Here is a 19,622-nt window from a genome sequence, read left to right as displayed (position 1 = left end):
ACACTCTTCATGTGCAGGATGTGCACAAAGCTCTTTTTCATGTGCTCTGTGTATTAATTGTACAGTGTTAATTTTGTAATTGCCAATATAAAACAGAACCTCACTAGTGATAAGAAAGAAGTTATAGTTGCTCAAAATTAATCATCATAATTTGCATATGCTATGCCCTCATCAGAAAGTGCTTGCTTTGGAAAGCAGACACAGAGGGATAGACTTGTTTAGTTGGCTTTAGTGTTATCTTGGTTCCCTGGATATGCTTCTCCACAGATCTGTGCCCCTTGTACTTACTCACTAGGGCTTGGACACGGATTTGTAGTGCTGAATCACTACTAAGAAACTCAGTTTCCTCCATCATTGGTCTATTTTTGATACATGTTGCCAAAGGTAAAAGTTCCCAATTTTTCAAATATCTTGAATTATTTTTAAACCTGGGATTTAACTCTATTGAAAAAATGACTTTCAGATATATTTCTGTTTTTCTCATATTTAGCTCCTTTAACAGGTAATTAAGGGTAGCTAGTTGTGCTTTCTTTTACATATTATTTTACAGAAATTTTTACAGCATGCTAAAATTATTAGCAGTTTCATTCTTTTAACTATGTAAAAAGCCAAACATCTAAAAAGAAAACTAACCAAACAACTCCCCTTTTTAAAAAGCTATTTTAACTATTTTAGGTTCTCACATTTCCATGTTAATTTTAGAATCAGCATGTCAAAGTCTATAAAAATGCCAACTGAAAATTTCTGGGAATTGCATTGAATTTATATATCATTTGGTTAAGGAATGAGGGGAATTTACATCTTAGAATATCAAGACTTTTGATAAATGCAGTATATATCTACATTATTAATGTGTTTAGTTTGTCTCAGGAATGCTTTTTAGTTTCAGTGTCTAGGTCTTACATACATTTTGTTACAGTTATCTATAAGTAATTTGAAAAGCAGAGATGGAAAAGATGAGGAGGAGAAAGCATACTTTTTGGAATGATGACTTGTGTACAGGCAGAATAGATGCTCAAGCAACAACATAAAGGAGTTAATACAGGAGGGAGCCGTTCTGATAATATATAAGGAATTTGAGGGAACCAACAAGGCTTCAGTAAGGGTGGAGGCAAGGCTGACTACAGAACAAGTAATGATGGGTTTCCATGATTGTGTAGAATAGGAAATGTTTTCTAGGGACATAATGAGGTCGACAAAAATGATAAGCAACAAAGGAGACTAGTGAGAGGATTTGAATTCCAAAAGTAGATTTGCCTCTAAAAAAAAGAATACAGTATACATAAATATTACATAGCTTACATAATGTTACTTTGACTTCTCCAACTGTAAAATTTTCTAAATGTACCTATCTGTTCAAAATGATTTTATGTGTTGTAACAAATTCAGGGTAGACTCTTAATGAATTATAGTGAACCTTACTGAAAGTGGTGAGTGCTTCAGGACTTTGAAAAATAACAGGCTACTCTAGAACCATGTATATCCAGGACCATCACTATCCTATATAATAAAAGGCTAATATGCAAATTGACTAAATGGCAGAACGACCAGTTGCTATGATGCCCACTGACCACCAGGTGGCAGACGCTCAATGCAGGAGCTGCTCCCTGGTGGTCAGTGCACTCCCACCGGGGGAGTGGGCCTAAGTCATCAGATATCCCCTGAGGACTCCCAGACTGTGAGAGGGTGCAGACCAGGCTGAGGAACCCACCTGAGTTCACAAATTTTGTGCACTAGGCCTCTACTTGTAATATAAAACAATTATTATGAAGTATTGCATTATACATAATATTTTTATATTAGCATTTTTATATACATGCACGTGTAAATTATACATATGTACATAGTTATAGCTAAATAATTCACAAGAACTAATTCCTACTATAAATTACAGGAGAGAAGGTTTAGATGATATTATCCTATATAATCCTATATAATAAAATCATAATATGCAAATCGACCAAACGGCCAAACAGCTGAATGACCATGCTGACACCCACTGGCGCCAGGCCAGCCAAAGCGGATGAGATGTAATTGGTGGGGGGCCTGGCCATCAACCCATGGTCGCCTGCAGAGATAGGCCCAGACCACCCACAGGCAGGCTGTAGTAGGTGGACGGGGCCTCCATCTGCAATGGAAGCCTGAGTCCTGGGTGCTGGAGGAAAGCTGGTGCTGGCAGCCGGGAGAAGGAAGACCTACTCTTGCATGAATTTCATGCATCGGGCCTCTAGTTTAAAACTAATTCCACAAAGGATTATTTGTTTAAATTGATTGAAAAAAATTAGCCCAGAAACTTATCTTGAAAAATGTACATCTAGTCACATATTACATCAGTTTTTGTTTTTGAAATTTTTTGGTCACGTAGATATTTACTCCATGTTCTCTTAACACAAAAAATGAGGTAGATGGGGGAAAATTAACTGGGGAATTCATATGCATATATGCATAACACATGGTCAAAGGCAAGAGTGTAGTGAAGACCTAGGAGGGGGGTTGCTGGGATGGAGGGGGACACAAAGGGGACATCTGTAATACATTCAACAATGAAGATAAATTTTAGAAAATGATAAAGAATTGGGAGATGGAACTAACAAACCTTTTTTTTTTTTTTAAGTATTTCAGTACTATGGGCTTACTTTTGTTTATTCTTTTATGAACAGTGCCCCACTTCATTATAATGGTTATTTCTGGAAGAGCTTGTACATGCACTCTTAAGTTTATTTGGTCTCTGCTTGCATTTGTTTGTATATAAAAGATTGTGTACATCTTCAGAAACTGTAGCTCTATAATTGTATACTATTGCTGTTTCTAGCTTAGATCAATGTGATTTAAAAAAAAAAAAAAAGCTCTTCGTTCATCTACACTTCACTTTCTTTGAAATGCCTCCAACAGACACTGTTAAAGAGCAGGAATTTCCATAATTGAGCATCGACCCATGAACTAGGATGTCTCTGGTCAGGGCACATGCCTAAGTTGCAGTCCGATCCCCAGCAGGGGGCATGCGGGAGGCAGCTGATTGATGTTTCACTCAATGAAACACATCTCATTGATGTGTTTCTATCCTTCTCCCTTCTTCTCTTTCTAAAACCAATTAAAAAATATTTTAAAAAAGAGGAGAAAATTCTCTTTTCCTACTGGCAGCAATAAAGAGATTGATATAGACTTCAGGCCTTTCAGTGGAAGACAATGACTTCCAGATTAATTACTACCTAAAGCATCCTATTGAGAAAAATTCATAAATCTCTACTTTACTTCTCTGAATTTTTCTGTATAACTTCCAAGTGTCTGCCATGTATGGGTTACATTTACACATTCAAGAACACTGTATATGATTTTAGGTCGGAAATTGTATGACTGTGCATCAGATACCTAGATAAATAGGCACATGCAAGCTCCTAAGGAAAATTTACTAAAAATCATTATTTTATTTAGAATACTTTGGAAATTATGAAATGTAAGAGCAGACATGTGTGCATATTTGATTACTTCACGTGTGCAATAAATAGCTATAGCTTTATTGTAAGTTAAGCTATATATATTTTTTAAATGGCAATGTACTAGGAAATATTTGAAAGAAAAGTTAATTTTTAATTAATTATTTTAGTAATAATGGAACGTGTGTTCTAAAAGTAACTACCAATACTTTAAAAATTCTATGAGGCATTCTAATGGCATTTTATTTCCTTTGAAATAAATATTCAAACATTGTGGGTTTCTTTCCTGTAAAATTATTTTAAGGAATAGTTTTCAGTGTGCTATATGCCTCAACTTTTTAAGGCATATAATTAATTTTGCTGTGGCTTCATTCAAATAGATATCTAAGGGGTGGCATTTGCTTAGGCAAATTAGTTGGTTGTACTAGCAGGTCTGATACCTTTATCAAGTCAAAAAGATGTCATCAGCCAAAATTTAGGGCTGAAGTCAGTCAAACTGCTATCTAGAAACTTGTCTTTACCATCTGGTTTGATGCCTTCTTGGCATCTTTTTGATGGATGGTGTAACAGGAAACTCTCCATCAGCAAAGGTAGCATTCCTCAGCATCTGCAAATTCATAAGAATCAGCAACAGGCTCCTGGTGAAGTAGTGTGACATCCACCTCAGCAAATGCTGGGCTGATGCTCACTGGAAAGACAGCTGCCTCTTCCTGTGGCAACTGCTCTTTTTGGGCAAACACTAACATTCTTACTCAGAGCCTGCATTTCATCCTGGGGACTCAAACACCTCTGTGCCACCCTGGAAATGGATGCTGTTACATCTCATGTAGGCATCTATTCTTCGGCTTTCCTAACTGTGTGAGGGGCACTGGTTCTCTGTGTCAACTGTGGGAGTTATTACCTGTCAACCAGTTTGGGAAAGAAGATGAGGTACATGCCACACATACTCCCACCTAAACCAGTGCATAGCTCTCTCCTAAATTATCCTCAACCTGTTCGTTGTTATTATTCTTCATTGTCTATTTAAATCATTTAATTGCTTCTAGATCTACTATGAACTGTCTTCATGGTTGTGTTTTTCATACTTTAGTCAGTGTTTTATATCACTTTTTTCTTGGTACCTCAACTGAAACATCCAATTTTACTTCATGTTACTACACAGATGTTAAAAAGATTGCAGACAGATTTAGTTTATATATAACTATTTGTCTATAAAATAAATAGAAACAGAATAAATAAAAAACCTCTAAAGTTAAAAAAGACTATGTGTACTAATACCATAGATTATATCCAGCATGAATGACATTCCACAAAGGGAACGCCTCAGGACACCGCCTTTGATAATGTGATTGCTAGAAAATATTCACAGAGCTTTCATTATGGAAATAATGTTAGAACACACTTACATGCACAAATATCAACCAGCTCCTTTATTTTATAGCTATCTCTGCCTTTACAACAACAACAACAATAGTGTATGGATAAATATACATTTTTTACTCCAAATATTTTGATTTAATTTCAAATGCAAAATTTTCCCTAATAGGACATAAAAGTGTTAATAATGAGAGTATTTAAAAAAGATATAGTATAGCCCAGCCAGTGTGGCTGGTGTGCACCAAGAGGTCGCTGGTTAGATGCCTGGCCAGAGCACATGCCACGGTTGCAGCCTGCATCCCCAGTAGGAGAGGTACACGAGGTACCTGATCCATGTTTCTCTCTCATTAATATTTCTCTCTTCCTCACCTTCTTCTTCTGAAATAAATAAAAACATATTCCAAGTAAGTAAAATAAAAGGATATATTATAGTCAATAATGGGATAAGTTTGCATGGTGAGAGAGGATTAGTAGAATTAGCTACTAATATAACTAATATTCTAATATTATAACTAATATAACTAATATTCTAAACCAGTTATTATTAATTTTAAAGAGATATAGTATAACATCTGAAGGCAATTCTTAAAAACATTTAAAATGCAAGCAAATTTTAAATTAAGTGACTACTTTGAAGGTACAACAGACATTTGGATGTATTGATTTGACACTGTCCATATAAAAAGAAGTTATTGTTCATTTTCTCTTTATAGAGTACTATGTGCCTTCTGGAAATGGTCACAATCAGTTTTATGGAAAGTAAAAATTTAACGAATACATTCTAGAGAAAAAGACTAATGCTTTTTATGAAAAACCTCTTTTTGTGGCAGGATAGAAAATCTAGCTGTAAAAATAATGACTAAACAGTAAGAGTTCAAATAATATTGCATTGTATCTTAGATATTTTTGGTTATTATTACTTCCACAGGTACTAAGTTTCAAAGTAAAGTACTTTGTTTTCCTAGAATACTTAAATGCAAAATTATTATTACATATAAATACTGAAGGTAAATTAGACCCTCATTTTTACTTTCTCTGATAGTAATTAAATAGATAAAATGATTCTCTCAAAAGCTGAATAATTATGTATATACTATATTATATATAAAAAATTATGTTTACTGAACTTTGTTTCTCTTCAGATATTTTATATTATTTATACTTCAAATTTCACTAATGCTATTAATCAACTTTCATTTAGGCAATTTCTAATTTATATTTTTAATGCTCATTAGTGAAAGTGGAAGTGACGACCTGGAATTTTACTCTTTTGTCTTTTTAGAGATTGCTTGACATTTTTATTCACATTTCTATGTTAGGTTTAATATTTTCATTTTGCACCATATTTTCAGTTGCTGTCTCTTTTATTGGACTAAATTCATCCATATCTAATTTCATGCATTTTTAGTTGCAGATGAGTTCCCATGCTTATGTATTGAGAAGGTTGAATTATGGTTGTAATTTTTGAAGTGACCTTGAAACTTCAACTCAATCCAAAAAGAATTTCCAATTTTAAAAAGTTGCTTTTGTGAGTATGAGTCACTTTGTGTGTTTTTTGTTTTGTTTTGTTTTTAATATATTTTTATTGATTTCAGAGAGGAAGGGAGAGGGAGAGATAGAAACATCAATGATGAGAGAGAATCATTGATTAGCTGCTTCCTGCATGTCCCCTTACTAGGGATTGAGTCTGCAATCCAGACATGTGCTCTGAACCAGAATTGATGCTCTATCCACTGAGCAAAACTGGCTAGGACCAGTTTTTGTTTTCTTCACTTGTTTCAACCACAATATGGCCAGGCTGATGCCAACACATTTAAAGATTAAAAGCTATGGATATAAATATATCAGAAAATGTTCTTGGTTTTTATAAGTATAGATAGATTTAAATATTTATCCAAGCAATCTATATTGTTTTTAAGTTTGTTGATATTATATGACATAAATATACATTCAGGCTTGAATATTTCCTTCAGCAGTTCCATAATAACTTTATGTATAATTTATAGATAATACCTCTAAGAATACTTTTTCTTTTTAGTTTTTATAATTAACTGTATTTTACTTTCATTTTAAATGAGTCCTTTTACTATAATTTGACAAATCACTTATGTACAATTAACTAGGTAGCATTCCAAAATAAACTCGATAAAGCAAAATATGCCCTTTGTTCAATGAACTAGAAGGAAGATAGATAGGTTTTTCAGTTTAATAGTTGTTCCTTATTCTAAAATTTGATAACACTGGCTGGTTAAATAGAAAAATACACTCACACTCACATGCACACACATATTTCCTGTAACTATACTTTGGAAGTCTGGTTTATTCATTTGCTTTTTTAAAATTTTTAAATATACTGCTGTGTATTTGGTAATCCACTCTAAAAATATGAGCAACTATCTGAAATAGAAGTTGAAAGTTCTATGGATTATATAGAAGGTTATTTGTGATTAAAGAGGGTTAGAGGATTGACCTATTTAGAAAACAACATAGGTCTCTCATATAAAAAGCTTGATAGACTTAATCTACTCTTCCTGAGTGACCGTGTCTGTGGAGAAAGAGGTCTGGCACCAGCATCCCTATTATGAACATCCTGAACAAAAGTAAAGCTTAAGCTCTGCAAGCAGACATAAAATGGAAAGAGACAATCAGACCCTTTATCCACCCAAATGTGGGGCTCTAACTCAAAGATGGGAGTTATAAAAAAATAAAATAGAAAGTAGTTAGGTACCAAATTGACTACCTTGATCGAAGAGAAGAAAATTAATTACCAATATGATTGAGACAGTACATAAAAGATAACTCAAACATCTATACTAAATTGTAATGATTATTACATACTAGGAAGTGATGAATACTAATTAGAGGGATAGCTACATAGACTTTGCTATTTCTACTCTAAGTATATACAGAAGCTTCTAGTAGAGTTTTGTGTCAAATAAAGGATGAGGTCATGTGGAAAGTAATTTTAGTTAAATACATAAGTGTTAAGGTTAGAATACATGCCGGTTGTTTCTCCCACTGCCTTTGATGGAGGACAGTATACAGTAATAAAATCATATCACTGTCTTATCTATTCTTATTAGCACTGCCACCTGGAAGGAACCCTATGCTGCCAAATGGTAGATACTTATTTGTGTTTGTGTATATTGGCCTGGGATTTGGATCATTTTTAGCCTCTAGGTGCTTAAAATATTCTTCCTACATTTCCTCATGGGTTTAAGTGGGAGATGAACAGGTTGTCAGCATATCACACATGCACTCATATACTCAAACTATTCTTATCACACTCATAAGATTAAATTTAGCTTTATTGAGGAATCACTTAACACATGCTTGAAATGATCATTTTTGGAAATTAACTTCAAAGGATGGTTCTTGAAAACTATTTAAATCAATCATACTATGCACAGAATTCTGTTTTTTCTCTTTTTTTGTATTTCTATTAGATTTTGTTGTTGTTGTTCTTTGGGTTTCATTACATATATTATTCTTTTGTGGAAGTATTTTGGGTGTTTCTTCTTAAATTTATTATTGTTTAATTAGTGAGCCAGAATCTATTGTCTTGCCTCTATTTTGTTTCATTGTATAGTAATTTAGAAAATATATTTTGGTTTATCACTAAATTACTGTCTCAAATAACACAAAAGACTAATTACAGAAAAACAATTTTAGCAAAATTGTGTATACTGTTATAAGTCACAGCAACTTGCTTTAGCATATAAATTAACAGTCTGCCTTAAACCTTGCATTGAGATGTTTAATTACCCTAAAATCTCACTTTTCTCACCTTTTTGATGGATTTCACATAACCTATCCATCAGGGATATGAGAGTTTAAATAACACTGTGTACTTAAAGTGCTTAACACAGCATTTTGCGCATAATAAGTTCTCAGTCAACAGTAGTTCTTTAAAAGCTTCTAAGAATATGTGTTATTTCTGTTATCAGTAGCAATATTGAACCAAGTCTTCCTTTAATAAATTACAATGTTAGTGGAAATTATCCCATTATTTAAACATAGCTGCATAAAAATGAGATTTAATACATTTTCATGATTGATCTGATAGATCCTTCAGCTATCTACACTAATAAAAGAGAAAGATGCAAATTGACCGCACCTTCATGACACCCACCAGCCAACCAGGAGTGAATATGCAAATTAACTGAACAAAGATGGCAGGCTAATTTGCATACGCAGGCGCTGAGGGCCTGGGGCCGGGGTGGGTTGCCTGCATTGTCGCCATGGCGGGAAGGCGGAAAGGTGGCTCCAGGCTGGAGTGAAGTGATGCCAGCAGCCAGGGGAAAGAAGGCCCAGTCTTGCATGTATCTTCATACATCAGGCCTCTAGTTCTATAATAACTTTATGTATAGTTAATACATCTCAGAAATAATAATAAAGGTATTATTGCATTTTCTTGGGATGAATCTTTAGCTATATAGTTTTGATAATAACCTGGTGTTTCATAGCTAATTGCCTTTTATAATTTCATTAATGTACTCTGCTCATTTGTTGAAACATTTACAGAGTACCTTTCTGCCAATACTCGTACTAGGTACAAAGATATACCTAACACTATGACTCAACAAGAGTCATAAAGAATACAGAAATGAACTAATAGAATATATAATTAAAAACTGCCAAGATTGTGTATATGTATATGAGGACATTGAACCTGTCTAGGGAGGCACAGGGAACATGCCAACTGAGTCTGCCTTATCAAGAAGAATTCATCAAAACCCCATTAATGTTTGCTAATTATATCAATTGGGTTAACTGGCCAAATTGCTATGAAGGGGAGGATAGGAATGTAGATCCTGTTAGAACGAAGTTTGTTAAAGAGGAATAAGGAAGACATAGACAACTGAACTTTGCCTGTTAAAGTTTTGTAACCTGTGTTATTAATCCCCTTTCATCTTAGGAGTAACAGGGAGTTATACATGTCAGTTAATTAAGTATGGTTTGAAATGGCCCGGTTTGAGATTTAGAAAGACTATTTTGGGTGAAAGAAAGTTAACTAGAGGAAAGGCAGTTAAGATCTAAAAGACTTAAATATGCTTAAATGTTGTCAGGTAAAGGGAGTTTTGAGGGGGGGGAAAAGTATGTGGTGGAATCCAAACCATAAAATGAAGGACTCTCTATGGGATAAAGGGTACCAGACAGAAAGAGAAGAGAAGAAATTACAATATAAAAAGAGTTTTGCTGTAAGGCTTTGGATTGGTCTTTGACTCTGTTCCCATACATGTTTTATTTTTTTTTTCTCTGAAACAAAGTCATATCCTGAGGTTTGCATCATCTCTCAATAAAGTTTAGAAAACCTAGAACAGGTTCTGGCAAGGTGACAGACAATAATTTGTTCCGATAATTTGACCAGCAACACTGTGACTGATTTGAATCTTAAAGGAATGAGCACTACTTCCTCTGATTTTCTTCATCCCACCTCTCATCAATTAGGTTACGCCTCAGCTGTCACACCATTTTATAATTCTTAGTTTACTTGTCACGCATTAGGAGACTTTAAGCTTTGTTAGGACAGGGGCATGATTCGTTTTTGGTTCATCTCTGCCTGTTCAGTGTCAGACATGGTCATTACACCAAGCTGGTGCTCCGTCAATATGGGAATGAAATAATGAGTAAATGAGTAAGCAAGTGCAGCATCCATAGGATGAGCTGAGATTTAAAACAAGCCTCCCCTGTCCCTGAGTCTCCCTTTGTGGAAAGGTCTCAGGCGATAAGCCATGCAGATTAATGATGCTCTTTCAGCAAGGGCTCATGATACTTTTGCGAACCTGGCTCAGTAGGGTTATTAGGTCAGGTTACAGGGAGGTAGGGGAGGAGAGGTAGGATGTTTCCATATTCCCAAAAGCTATAAATTATACAAAAAATAAAGGCATAGATATAGGAATGCAGTGACTTATGTGGCAGTCCTAGCATAGAGTTACTATGTTTCTCCATTGATTGATTACATAAACTTGCAATATAAGTAAAATCTGTTTGTTAAAATCAATTTATGAATTTTCTCAGTTATTCCTTGTAACATTCCCCTGCAATTGGCAGGAAAACTTTTTATTTGATAGGGCCAAGAAATTGTGGCATATTCAAGGTACTCCAGTGACCAAATGAAATCAGGTTTTCTAATTTTATTTAAATTTGGCAAAATGACAATAAAATATATTGCTGATTACTATTATTTGTAACAAAAAACAACAACAACTGACCCAAAACATTCAAGATATCTCATTTAAGGAATTAAATGTAGTGACTGGAGACTGTCAGTGATTTTATAGAGTGCAGGATGAACTATATAATACTGGTTAAACTCCCAAAAGAGGGTAACTGCTTTAACTGCACCAAATGGTTTTAAACTTGTTTCCCACCATATTATGCTCGTTTATTTCTTGACGCTCTCTTATTCCTTGCCTAACTCTCAGTAACACCAAGAAGAGCAATTCCCTCTGTTCCATTGCCCTTCCCTTCAGATATCCTGTTTTAAGAGTTTGCAGATGCTTTCAGATAAAACTGCTAGAATTATTCCAAGGACTGACAGGTTTGCTAACAACCAAATGTTTACAGATCACTGCACTAGCCTCAACTCCACCTTTGCTATGAACCACATATGGCTTCAGTCCTGTTTTCCCGAATTAACTCTAATTTCCTAATGACCAAGGTCAGATCAGTCCAGATAGGGCTCAGCTGTTCTTACCTAGCACATATGTTCCAGTATTGTTGGTAATTTATTTACTGTAATAAAATATTAAAATGCAAATCTCAGCCAAATTCTCCTTTATCAACAGAGACCTTGGTATGGGCTTTATTTCAAACCACATATTAGGAAATATTACCTGTGACTTTTTCATAACAAAATGAGAAAGATTATTATGGCATTTTAACAAAATATTGAAGTTAACATTAGAAATAAAATTGGACATGTGGAATTCATTGAAAATGAATAATTTGAGTAAGTGCCAAATATGACCAAATATGAAAAATAATAAAAAATTACTTGCTTTTTAAAGATATTTCACCATATTTATTCTTTCACCAAATTTTAACTAATTTTACCAGACATTATAGTTTAGGAGCTGAAACATTTTTTTCATTAATAGTTTTAGGTAAAAAGAAGTGAATTCTAATATAAAGTACTTTTTAGGTTTCTTCAAGATGCTTTGGGTATTGTACCACCTGCTTAACTTTATTAAAGAATCTGAGTTGCAGACAAGATAATATTATATACTAGAGGCCTGGTGCATAACATTCCTGCACAAGGAAGGGGTGTCCCTCAGCCCAGCCTGCACCCTCCTCAATCTGGGACCCTTCACAATCTGGGACTGCTGGCTTCTAACCACTTGCCTACCTGCCTGCCTGATTGCCCCTAACTGCTTCTGCCTGCCAGCCTGATCGCTCCCTAACTGCTCCCCTGCTGGCCTGATTGATGCTTAACTGCTCCCCTGCTGGCCTAATCACCCCCAGCTGCCCTCCCCTGCCAGCCATCTAGTGGTGGCCATCTTGTGGTGATGTGAGGGTAGCCATCTTGTGGCTGCCATCTTGTGATGATATCACAGCAGCCATCTTATGACAACACCATGTGATGCCAGCTAGTCTTTTATTATATAGGACTAGATGCCCAGTGCACGAAATTCATGCACATTAAAAGGGAATTAATTGCCTGAACCGGTTTAGCTCAGTGGATAGAGCATCAGCCTGCAGACTCAAGCGTCCCAGGTTCTATTCCCGTCACACAATAACAAGATATAACTAAGATATGATATAAAAACAACAAAAACATGATATAAAAAAACATTGATAAAAACAATGACTGATAAATTGATTAAACTTATTCTAGTATCTCCCTGTACACCACATTAAGAGTGAAAACACTTTCAGAGTGCTTGACTAATTTCCCTTGTGATGAAGTATTTAGAACTTTAACTGTAATGTCACATGCTCTTCAAATTCAAGAGAAAGCCACATATAACTGACCATGGTTCAGGTAGGAATATTCCTACTCTGTCTAGAGTTTGTCCTTGTGATTTATTAATAGTCATCACAAATGCTGGCATCACGGGAAACTGTCATCGAATCAATTTAAATGGGAGGCCAGTGTTAGATAGGGACAAGTTAACTCTTGGAATCAGAACAACCTCTCCCTCTACAGATCCTGTTAATACTTCAGCTTCAATAATGTTAGGTCATAATCTTTTGATAATAAACCTGGTACCATTACAAAGACCCCATTTACTATTAAGATATTTCAATAACATGATGATTGCAACAACTTTCAATTTTAATTTATGACACAGCATTCCCAAAGGAGTAATACTATTAAGAAAGTCAATGGGAAAATTTTCCTTTTCAGCATCATCTGTGGAATCAATGAAATCTCCATCGACATCACTCAAATATGTGTGAATATCTCCATCAACCACATCCAAAATTTCTTCATTTAATTTTCAAACATGCTCATTTTTGGACAAAGAATTGCATGTTTAGATATATTTTAAATATTATCTATAGATATACTATTTCCAAAGGTAGCTTCAATAATAGATCCATTACAAATCATTTCACAAGGGATTTCAATAATATCCGTTCCTAAATGGAAACTGCTATCAACTTTGCCATCTCCAAGTTTTACTAACCATCCACTATAAGCAGAATCCTCTGCTCTCATATTTGTTGTAAGAGACAACTTTCTGAAACATCCCCAAACATTTCAGTACTTTAAACTCATTTGTCCTATGGCCAATCACATAGCATGCGGTACAATACTGAGACATTGTCGAAAATCTCCTTCAAGAAGAACTTTCCCACCAAATACAACATTCAAATTTCTCTTAGCAATCTGTCTATGGCTTTTATAGCATGACTGGATGCCATGGTGCATTCATCAATAATGAGAAGTTGGGCCTTTTTAATAGTTTTAGCAACATCACTATTTATATTGAGCCTAGAAATTGAAGTTTCATTTAATGGAATTGGTAATTTATATTGGGAATGAAAGGTGCTTCCACCAAGAAGTATATTTGCAGCAATTCCTATAGACACTGTGGGTAAAACAGTACCACCATGACCTCTAATATAATGTGTTAAAACTTTATACAGATATACAGGCGAATAGGATTCCTAGTTGGCAAGCCCCTGACAGCAAGTTGGCCACCTGTGGAATCCTGTCAGGCTCTGGGGTGCAGGTGAATGGGGTCCCAGGCTGGCAGGCCACTGACAGCAAGCTATCCAACAGCAGATTCTGTAAGAAATGGAGCTGCCTCCTCCGTACTATCAGGGTCTGGTTTGAAGTCCGATTCAGTACTTCCACGTTCTGCTCTGAGGGCGGGTTCCTGCCTGAAACCTCTCCCTGAGGGCAGGTTCCTCCCTGAAGCCTCACCCTCTGGGAAGCAGCTGGGATAGTGTGCAGCCATTTCTAAGACAACCCCTGCAGGACTGACTTCCTTCCGCTTGGTCACGCTTCTGGACATGATGTTACCCAGGGTTTTTATATAAGTAGATAATAAACCATATTATAAAATAATTATTTGTGCTATTGATGTTTGTGGTTATGATATTTTAAGCAGTATATATGTTGAAGATTTTCTGTCTCATTCATTGAAATAAAGTTTCCTCTAGAATATATTTAAAATATTAATTTTAAATTCTTACTTTCAGAGGTCAGACAAATATGTTCTTTTCCTATCATATTTTTGGCTTTCTGATAGATTTATAAACACAGGTCCAATGAGCACAAGATGGTTTCTGAAGTTTAATTTATACTTGACAGCATCAAAATGAATTGAGATGAAGAATGTATTTGTATACTCAAGAAATTTAAGCCAAAGGTATTTTTTTAAAAAAAAATAATATGACATTGTATTTATAAAATATGTTGCTCCAGATAGGTGAAAAGATCTATGCAAGCAGAATACTAGTAACCCTTTGTATTTTTAAATCTCATAAACTTCTCAAAGGGGATAGAAACAAAATTTCAAAACACTCTTCTTATAACATCTTAGAAGTTCTAAATCTCTCTTAAATGCTCAGGGGAAAAACGTTGCCTAAAACCATTACTTATGTGAGATCTGCAAAGAACTGCATAATTTCAGGTTGCAAACTTTATTTAGAGTTAAGGGAAAAGTCTTTTTATTTTTAAAAAATATTTTTATTGATTTTAAGGAGAGAGGAGAAGGAAGTGGAATAGAGAGAAATATCAATTGGTTGCCTCCCAGGAGTATTCCAACCAGAGATCATAACCACAACCTAGGTATGCGCCCTGATAGAGAATCAAACCAGAGACCTTTCAGTGCACAGGAAGATACTCAACCAACTGAGCCTCAGCAACCAGGACTATCCTGAAGTTTTAAATCATTAGCTATATATTTTAAATATTAAGGTATTTATACTAAATGTTCTTTTTAAAGCACAAAATCATTTAGCATATGTGAATTTTAAAAAGCATTACATTTCTTATTCTTTGTAAGGTTATTCTTGAGAAGAATCTTTCTTTTTTCATTATTTTGTTGATGTTACATAATCCAGGAAAAATGCTATTATAAAAATACATTGCCTTTATGAACTGGTTTTATTTGTTTTGTGCTGATCTAGCAAAAATCAAATCAGCTTACAAGCCTCAGCATTTTGATACAATAAACAGTGCTAAACATTGACATCCTAAATCCATTTGCTGTAACAGAAAGAAAATTGTCTTTAATGTGGACACAACAGAAAAAAGAAGAAAAAGAAAAAAAATTGTTTTGAGTGTTCAGTGTGATTGGATTCAGTTGCATGAGGAAGTAATTTGATTTTATTTAGAAAATTTTAAATATGCTATTCCTCTGTAGTGCTTTGACTTCCATATGCATTCCAAGCAATGTCTCTGAGATGTCATTTAATGTACTTCCTTTACATTACCTGTATAAATTACTATGTGTGGCATAACTCTAAGGATGATATTTAGAAAGGCTTTACATTTTTTGCCAAAAAAGTAATTTTATTATATAAGTAACATTCTTCTATAAAACCATGCTGTCACAAATCCTATCATCATTTTTTCTCTTTATAAATCTACCTTCACTGGTAATTTTTTTCTTACCAGTGAAATTTCTCATCTGTGAAATTAAGGAGTAAAACAAGATGCTCTTTAATTTAATTTGCACTAATTTAATATTTCTTTTACATGACCACTCTATGTAAGCACCTTCTCTGTTATGCTCTAATTTGCCATTATCTCATTTCTCTCTTTACAGAGAATTATATTTCACTAGAGGCCTGGTGTACAAATTTGTGCACTGTTGGGGTCCCTTGGCATGGCCTGCAGGAATCCAGGAAGGAGCCACTCCCACTCATCCTGGCCCAGCTCATCCCAGTCAGCTGAGCGGGGCTCCCACTGTGGGAACGCACTGAACACCAGGGGGCAGATTCTGCATTGAGCGTCTGCCCCTGGTGGTCAGTGCGTGTCATAGCAACTGGTTGGCCGGTCACTTGGGCTTTTATATATATATATATATGTAGATAGATAGATAGATAGATGTTTAGCTTATTACCTAACTTCGACTTTTCATATTTCTCTTAAATAGTACGTTTCTTCTGGAAAGACTTTGTAATCAATTTGGCAGCACAATGCAGAGGGCCAAGCTATATATCCCAAATTCTGAGTCATTGTTGGTGTTCTGCCTTGGTCCTCACTTTGCATATTTTAGCTCAGCAGCTTATTTTCTGCCAACGATTTTATCATACTCTTTCACAGTGATCAGTGCTATTTCATTGGATGAAACTAACCATAATAATAGGAGATGGAGCACAACATAGTACATGTGGTTCTCTCAACATGTCCTATCTTCCACCAACAAACTTTTGTTCACATTGCAACTTGATATGTCCTTTCTTATAAGTTTACATATAATTTTCATACTCAACATATTTATATTTGATTAATTATATTTGTATTTATCTCTTTCCTGACATTAAGTGCATTTTGAATCCTGAGGTTTCTTAATTTCTCATTTCCTTACACAATAGATTAGTGTATAAATATAATTCTACATGAGTTTAATATAAATATTTTGAATTCAGAAGTCATGCCAAATTACAGTATTTTAAATCCTCTTTTATTCTACTTGTGACTCACCTTAGTAGAAACATTGATTGTTCTTTCTTTCTCAGGCATGTTAAATCTTTTTTTTTATTGAAAATCCCCCATTGTTGTTTAAACATGTTCAAATCTCTTCAATCCTGAAAATCTTACTTAAACCAAAATATTATATGCCCTGCCCTATATCTCCTCTTCTTCAGTGACCTACTTTCTGATTTTTGCTTTCTTTTTTGGCAGTTACTGGTTTCATTTTACTTTCCCATTCTTTAATCTATTTCAATGTGATTTCTTAGTGCTTCACTCCATTAAAGTAACTTTTGCTAAAATAACCAAGGAACTCTGTTGCCAAATCCAAAGATATTATTCTAGTCTCATTGTATGCATTTTTTTTTTTTTGGCAAATCACTACAGGTGACAGCTTCCTCAATGAATATTCTCTTGCCTGATATCTGCAGCACCACAGTTTGCAGATTCTATTCCTTAATCTAAATTTGATAATTCTTTTTTTAAATTTGTCTTTATTGTTGAAAATATTACAGATGTCCTCTTTTTTCCCCTATTGACCCTCACATGCCTTCACTGCACTATTCTCTGTGTCCATGGGTTATGTATATGTGCATATAAGTTCTTTGGTTAATCTCTTCCTGCTCCCTACTCCCCTTTCCTCTGAGATTCTTCGTCAGTCTATTCCATGCTTCTATGTCTCTGGATCTATTTTGTTCATCAGTTTATTTAATTCATTAGATTCCAATATGAGTGAGATCACATGATACTTGCCTTTCTCTGACTGGCTTATTTCACTTAGCATAACACTGCCCAGGTCCTTCCATCCTGTCTCAAAGGGTAAGAGATCATTCTCTTTTACTCTTTTTATGTCTCACTGGCAGGCTCAGTCTTCTCTGCCAGCCATTGTGCAAAGCTTGACCCTAGAACTCCCCTTCCTCTATGACCATTTTCTCCTCCATCTGCTACTTTGTCTTCTGCATCCAGGAAGACTCCAAGATCTATATATTTTGTCTTGAATTTTCCACTGAACCTCAAACTTACATATCTAACTTCACATAATTGATCCATTTAGAAGATGTTCCTTAGGTATCGCTAACTTAATATATGTTATCCTTCTTCCCAAATACTTACCTTCTTTCTGGTTCTCTCTCTCTCTCTCTCTCTCTCTCACTCAAGTTTAATCAGAAAGCAAGGCATTAACCTAAATCTCTTCTTTACTTCCTATATTCCAATAATTACCAAGTGTTATCCATCACGCACACAAACACACACACACACACACACACACACACACACACACACACACACACACATCTTGGATACTTACATTTCTTTCTATTTCCCACATACTCTCCTAATACATACACTGTTTCTAACATAGACTATTGCTATGTGCCCCTAATTACCTTCTTACATCTACCTTTGCCACTGTTGATCTCCATATAGCAGCCTCAGTGGTCTCACAATGCAAATGTGATTGTATCCCCAATCTGCTTCACACCTGCTCCCGCTTCTCACTGCTCCCATAAGAAAGGCAAATATCCATGATCTCCTTGCATGTTATATTTTTGCAACAGCTGGAATCTGGACAACATCTAGAATTGTTTCCAGCATATGTCAGACAGTATATCAGAGTAATTCAATAAACATAATTTAAATAAAAAAGTGCCTTGGCCCTGTCAAAGCATAAGTTGCACTGGATAAATTTAAATAGGCATAGAAGACATTGATTGCTACTGTCTTTATAGCTAAAGCAAAGCAGCTAATTTAGGTGATTTATGACTTATACAAGTAAAAATAACTTTTTGTTCACTTTCTCATTCTCTGCTTGGTTTTGGCCACCCATGTTCTGATACCGTATTATCACTCCCACTAAACATGTTACATTTTAAATTTTCAGTTGATGTGTGTGCATTTTTCATCACAAAAATTTTTAGTGTTACCCTTTATTGAATTGTGTTTATCTCTTTTCAGTCACAGGTTTACTAAACCAAAAACTGCATCCAATTTTATTTTTATTTACCTAAATAATTGTAATCTGCAGGTAAACTATAATTTTGACGTTTTTGTATTTCATCCTCACTTAATGCAAATATTAGGGAAAATTTTCTTACCTTTGAAAGGAAGTGAACTTGTTCTAACTATTATGTTACTGATTATTAGGATTACAAGTTTGGGCTGCTGTTTGAGGTGTTTCAGCTGCTCTCTTTTAGAATTTGAGCCATTGTCCTGTTAGCATGTTTCCGTTTCCCTGGAGAGCAAAGGTTTGCATTTCTTACCTCTCTTAGCCCTAATGCTATACTTGCTTTTATATAGCACTCACATGCCTTTACTTTTTTCCTCCAATAAAGTTAGGATTTCTCTTCCCATTTTATCATAGAAACGGTGAAAGAATTTTTGTAAACATTGTTGTGCACATGCCTTTTTATGTTTTTATTAATGTTTAGAGAGAGGGAGGAAGAGAGAGGAATAGAGAGATAGAAAAATAGATGAGAGAGAAACACCATATATTGGTTGTGTCCCACGTTCCCCCTTCTGGTGATCAAGCCCACAGCCCGGGCATGTGCCCTTACCAGGAGTCTAACCATGATCTCTTGGTTCCTGGGTCGATGCTCAACCACTCAACCACACTGGACGGGCTACACCTGCCTTTTAGTAGAAGTCATGGTAATATCACATGTATGACCTGGCCAATATAGGATTAAAAGCATGCTTATGATATGAAAAGA

The 19,622-nt window shown here is 35.0% G+C and overlaps 1 protein-coding gene across 6 annotated transcripts in view; it reads left to right on the top strand.

The window, feature by feature from the left end:
• GRIK2 (glutamate ionotropic receptor kainate type subunit 2) overlaps positions 1-19,622 on the top strand; it is a 562,276-nt gene that overhangs the window by 507,451 nt on the left and 35,203 nt on the right. The gene's annotated exons all lie outside the window — the stretch shown is intronic.

This window comes from Myotis davidii, unplaced genomic scaffold (genome assembly GCF_000327345.1).
Source record: "Myotis davidii unplaced genomic scaffold, ASM32734v1 scaffold68, whole genome shotgun sequence".
NCBI classification, from domain to species: domain Eukaryota; kingdom Metazoa; phylum Chordata; class Mammalia; order Chiroptera; family Vespertilionidae; genus Myotis; species Myotis davidii.
Note: the sequence above shows the minus strand (reverse complement) of the source record. Positions and strands in the feature narration are given on the sequence as shown.